Source organism: Macaca fascicularis, chromosome 1, assembly GCF_037993035.2.
Source record: "Macaca fascicularis isolate 582-1 chromosome 1, T2T-MFA8v1.1".
NCBI classification, from domain to species: Eukaryota; Metazoa; Chordata; class Mammalia; order Primates; family Cercopithecidae; genus Macaca; species Macaca fascicularis.
In genome coordinates this window covers 136,335,622-136,341,621 of record NC_088375.1, presented here as the reverse complement: position 1 = coordinate 136,341,621, position 6,000 = coordinate 136,335,622, and the positions used below count along the sequence as shown (strand labels likewise).

At 42.6% G+C, this 6,000-nt stretch overlaps 1 long non-coding RNA gene across 1 annotated transcript in view; it reads left to right on the top strand.

Annotated features, from left to right (window-relative positions):
• Positions 1–2,417: 2,417 nt before the first annotated feature.
• Positions 2,418–6,000, top strand: part of LOC135972039 (uncharacterized) — a 238,518-nt gene continuing 234,935 nt past the window's right edge. The window contains exon 1 of the long non-coding RNA XR_010588610.1: positions 2,418–3,157. This is a non-coding gene — a long non-coding RNA (uncharacterized lncRNA). The remainder of the gene's footprint in view (positions 3,158–6,000) is intronic.

Sequence of the window (6,000 nt, the reverse complement as noted above, 5' to 3'; positions counted from 1 at the left end):
CAACTTTTTAAGTTTGCTTTCATTATGGTTTAAACTTTTTATTTACAGATAGGTAGTACATTAAGAAAAAATGCTCTTTAAAGACGTGATTTCAGTTTTTCTTCTGAGAATTTAGTTGCATGGAGTAAACCATCCACTTTGTTGTGATACAAGGAGCATTTTGATGCACTTAGTATGGTTTTCTTCATCTTCCCTTATCCTTATTCCACAAGAGCCAGCAAAATTAAAAAAAACCAAACATAACAGAACTGGAATTATGAATTCTCAGTAATAAATATATAGCCCTGGGCAATTTGATGTCGGTATGCTCTTGGTAGACTCAATGAAGTGCGTGCAAATCAAACTGTTTCAGATTCTCCCTGCTCCTGATATGATGAGGTCAATTACACCGTTTCTCTTGGTTATAAAATGAAACATTATTTTAGCCTCCATACTCCTGCTATACCATCATCCTTTCCCACAATCAACTTTTCCAAATAGGGCACCTTGCCCAGATGAAATAAATTTATAATTGACAGAAGAGAAATTAAATTACATCAACTCTTTCACAATATTACAAAGTGGAGCAAGTTTATAGAAATGACTTCAGAAGGTTTATGGAAAGATCTTTTTATTCTTTGGAAGTCAATGATGTGGCTATTCACACTGAGTTGTAAAGAAACCAGCAATGGTATTTCCCTGTTATATAAATATTCATCTCATTGAGCAGTGGGATATCATTATGTGAAATATAATCAATTCTAACACCAAATTAGCCATCAATAAGAATCTTACTTAGTCAAATTATAGAAGTATTATTTCAACATTTTATTAAAGTAGCTAGAAACATGAACTGCACTTTGCTATTTTAAAGCTGTTATGAAACGCTCAAAAAAGACTTTAAGTTTAGTGGCAAAACTTGAGTCATTTTTGGAGGATTTTTTGTTACCCTAACCACTGATATGTTTTCTGGGTCCTCCAGAATGGACATATGGGATAGGAACTGGGGATAACTGTGTCATATTTTAAACAATATTAAAAACACAAGTCAACACAAAACAAAAATAACCTGAATACTTATCTCTGTTTTATTACATTTTCAAAGCTTGTTAAATTTCAAGAGGACACTACATCTATACATTAAGAGCTTTGCATCTACAGTTCATTAACACTCCTGCTCCGTGTAAAGAGGGCATTTGGACTAGGCTGTGAGACTATTAATTGCACAAATATGTTGTAGCCAGAACAGTGACTGGTTGCCTGCAGCAGCCATTTCTAGTTGTCTTCGAGTAGGTGTTTTTTTTTTTTTTTTTTTTTAAGTAATCTCCCCTTCAAAGTCATATCTCACATATATATGATTATACCTGATTGTGTGTACTGAAGCACATTGCTATTGAGTCAGAAATTTTCAGGTATCTTGATTCAAATGACTGTCAAATACCTAAGAACAGAGTTGCTTTTAATTAGCCTCCAGAAAAGAGATATGATATTTGACCTGTGAGTCTTAATCAAGGGGAATATTTTTAAGTTCTCCCATAAAAGATGTAGCAGATTGCTTGCAAGTGTCTTGAAAAACATAATCCTACTTCTCCTCCTACTATCATTACTATTGTTCTAATAGTTTCTAAAGGATCAGAACAGAGTTCTAGAAACCCTGTAATGCTGTTATTGCTGGAATCCTAGGTTATTAAACAGGATTATCAGCAGAAGCAAAGGACCATCCAATCCTATTCTTATGCATCCTATGACTCAACTCAGTTTCCACTTGGCGGGCTGTGTGTGTGTGTGTGTGTGTGTGTGTGTGTGTGTGAGAGAGAGAGAGAGAGAGAGAGAAACTGAGAGAGAGAGAGAGAGAAACTGAGAGAGAGAGAGTTCATCCTGAAAGCGCTTATGTTTCCAGAGGTTTTCAAATGCAAATGGAGTGGGAGTGGTGGTGGCCGTGATGGAGTGTACTGTGTGGGTATGGGGAATTTGGGGAGAAGGTGTCGTGGGCAGTAAGTTTAAACAAATTCAAGGCCATCACTACCACTGCAGACCAACATAACAGGTCTGAGAGACCCCCTTAGAAAGATACAATGTCTTCCTCATCTAAAGGGAGGCAAGCTAATACCAGAGCGATCTCAGTGCTCGCGCAGTTTTGAGAGAGGGTCTCGAAAACCGCCGGAGGCCAGGTGCCGCGGGCGGGCCCCGGGCTAAACTTGTCTGGCGAAGTGAAGAGCGCAAAGTCTCCAGACCCACAGCGCCTTCGCGGGGCAGACCGGCCACTCTGGCCCCGGGCCGGGCTCGCTCTCCTCTGAAGCCCCGGAGCGGGCAAGGGGCACCATGCTGGCCACAGGAACTCTAGTTTCAGCAGCCGCAGCCCGCCAACGCTGGCTCGGACGGGGGCCTCCTCTGGGAGAGTGGGAGAGCGAAAAAAATCAACCACCACCTTGGATTTCAGATCGAGGAAAGGAAGCCAAAGCAAAGGTGTGGTTTACACAGGACGTCCATAGAAAACCGTTGTCTCTCCTAAGTGGGCCTGCGCTTTGCGGCTCCAGAAGCGCGAGGCGCGGTTGGTGCGGGCGCGGGGGCGTGGGAGTCACCGCTCTCCCCTCAGCCCTGGCCGCACTCTCTGCCGTCCTCCCGAGTTTGGGCCAGGGACAACGGCTCGCCCCCTAACGCCCTCGCGAGGACGGCTGCCCGTCGGGCCAAGGGCGCCCTGGGCTAGAGGCCGGAGCGAGACGGCCCCGCGGGACTCTGGAGCCGTGGTAAGGGGGAGGCTCGGACCCCGTTCACGAAAACGCCTGGCGCCTCCAGGATTTGTCATGTCTTAAGCAGCTCCGAGAAGGCTCCGCTGGCTCTTGGGAAACCCCGCTGTGCGGCTCAACCCGTCGGTCTCTCTCAAGTTCTCGTCTTCCTCCCCTGGTCCTCCCTTCTCCAGCTCCCCTGCCCTGCCCGAGTCTCGGGCCGCGCCGGCTGAGCCCCACGCGCCCGGAGAAGAGCGCCGGAGCCCCCTGCTGGCCGGACGCGGCAGGCGCGGCGGCCCGCTCGGTCCCCTCCGCCCCGCGGGCGCTGCCCATCCCGGACCCGCCTCCACCCTCCAGCGCCCTGGCGCTGGGGGCGTGCTAAAAGCAACAGAAAACAAAACAAAAACAAACAAAGCGCCAAAACCCACTCTCACCTCGTCTACTGGTCAAAGGTAAGTGTGAGTTCAGCCTCTCCCTCGTGCGTCTCTGACCCTTTTCTGGTTCTCTGGGCTGAAGTCTGAAGGAGCCAAAAGGGGCCCCCCGAAAAAGAAATTGTGGCCGCTTTGTAAAACATGTTTTCCAAGCATCAAAATCTCTCTCTCTCTCTCTCTCTCTCTCATACACACACACTCTCTCTCTCTTCAAACCCACACTTGCCAGTCTGGAAGAGTATACCGATGTGCATGTTTCTGGAAGCATTTCCTCAGCTATTGGAGGAAATGTTTACTAATATTTCAGGTCGTAGACACCAATAATTATTCTGTGAATTGGGGAGGGGGAGGGTAAAGGAAGACAGATTCCTCTTAATTTAACACTTCCTCCCGTATCTGAGTGTGAATCCTACTTTCAGTCCTAAGTCCTAGCATGGGCCGAAAAGTTTTCATTCTTACACTGAGAGGGAGAGAGAGAGTCATCCACTTCTGGGAGGTTTCCTGTGCTCCCACCCCTCACTGTGGAACTGGGGAAGTGATTGTTTTGTTTATCTAGACAATTCATGACTTAGTTTTGTATGGCGTTTTGAAATTAGTTTAACCTTGAAATAGGCTATATGCTTTGAGTGGTACAGTGAAATAGGCTGTATGCTTTTCTGTTCTCAGGAAAAGGTTGTTAGAAATCACAATGTTTCTTTCTATTCAGGCAGCCTTGAGTTAGAGATGGGCATAGTAGGCTATGATTATTGTGACTTTTAGGAAAGTCTGTTGCCTCTGGATGTTTACTGTCTTTGGAGAAAGATAGTTTAAAAACATCATAAGCTTAGGCAAAAAATAAGTATAGATAGGTCCAGTAAGGGATCAGCACTATTAATATTGGCTTCTACTTTCTTCACACATTCTTCTGGGGAAATAAACCAAATGACTTTTTTTGTTTGTTTGTTTGTTTGTTTGTTTTTTTACTGTCCCTGGAATTAGTTTGGTCTATCTAGGAAAGATCCACGAGACAATCTATTAAAATGGCGTCTGTTTTCTTATTTGGTATTTTCAGGTGGATGACAGAATCTTTGACCTGCTAATAAGGAAGGGGATGGGGCTGAAGTAAAGAGGGATCTGGTATCTTTCCTCTATATTCATCAGTCCAGGAGATCTGAACAGGCCGTAAAGGGTTGCAGCTCCCCCTGAGGATAAAATCGCAATTATAACAATAAAAACTAACATGTGTTGAGTGCTTACTCGTTGCCAGGTGCTGTGTTGCAACCTTTACCGTCATTTTCTCATTTAATTTCCACTGCAATCCTATGGATTAGCTACTATGATAGTTTCACATTTTACAGAGAAGGAAAGTAAGGATTGGGAAGATTTATTTACTTGACCAAGGTTATAACAGTTGGTAAGCAGAAGAGCAAGGATCTGAAAGCAGCCAGTAAAAGAGATACCTTGAGAACTCAGGTTTATTGTATTGAATTCAGACTGGTAGTTACTAAGCTAATATTTCAGGTCTGTCTTGTTTTTCGTAAAGAAAAGAAGAAAATATTTTCTTTTCCTGGAATGAAAGCATTTGATCAAAGGGAGATAGTTGCTCTTTAAAATGTTTGTTGTGAACTCCCTATCCCCATTTCACAGATGAGAAAACTGAGAGAATGAATCCATTTAGCTACCATAGCAAAGTGCATAGCCAGGCCTTAAAACCAGAGTTGCAGGTCCAGGTTCTATATCCATTTCAGTTCACCATACTGCTGAAACACAAAAAGATCCTTGGTTTTTCTGAAAATGCTAAGCAGTAGATCATTAACAACCCAAATCCCATATTTCTCAGTGAGGAAGCTTTCTTTCACCTTAATTGTGAATACCTTTTTATACTGAAAAGATGCAAATGTGGAAATAGGGCTATTCTCAGTGGTGAATTAAATGACAAAAATGGCAAAAGACTAAAATAACTACATCAGCTTAGCTTGAAAAGCAGTTAAAGCAGTTAAAAAGATATCTGAAAGGCTGGTCTCAGTACCAATTTAGTCTTCTCCAACCCCCAAGACCCATCCTACCCTACTCCAGGAAAGCCATTCCACATTACATTTATTTCTGCTAGCTTTTGTTCACAAAGGAGTTTAACACTAACAAGATTTTGGTGCCTTTCGTCTCCATTCATATATTTCTTCTTTGCAACTGTGAATGGTTACAGTAAAAATGTCAAAACAAACCTCTGGAATGAACACTTTAACAGAAAAAATATATACACTATATTAATTGGCCAAAGATTTTTGACTGGCATCCACATTTTAAGACACACTTATGATGTACTGAAGTAAATTGTGGAAACTGATTTACCCTTTATGTTAAAGGTAGTTCAGGTCCAGAATATGTTTCAAAAAACGATCTTAGGGTTCCTCCATTTTCAGTAAGGCTCAAAGTATCAGAGAAAACCAGATGAACTGCCTTAAGTCACTGATTGGGCTGCAGCCCATGTCTTAGGTTTCTCAGTCACTTTTGTGCAGATTATTTGGCCACATGGCCTCCTGTCATGTTGGGGATCTGTGATTTTTCCAAAGGTTTAATTTAGTTTAACATGATTGTCATTGTCAAGTTGGGATTTTTTTCCCTCTCACCTCTCATTAAAACCCTTAGTATCAATATCAGTTTTGAACTATTATGTTATATAATGAAGCTTGCTTGTCTGTGTGAATTTATACCATAAATTGTTCACAGATTTTTAGACCTGAAGGGCTTTTTGGAATGATCTAGTTTAACCCTTTTATTTTACTGATGAATAAATTGATGTCCTGAGAGGTAACACAGAATTCTCAAGGTCACCCATCTAGTCAGAGGGAGAATGGGAACTGGAACCCAGATTTTCTGTATTCAAG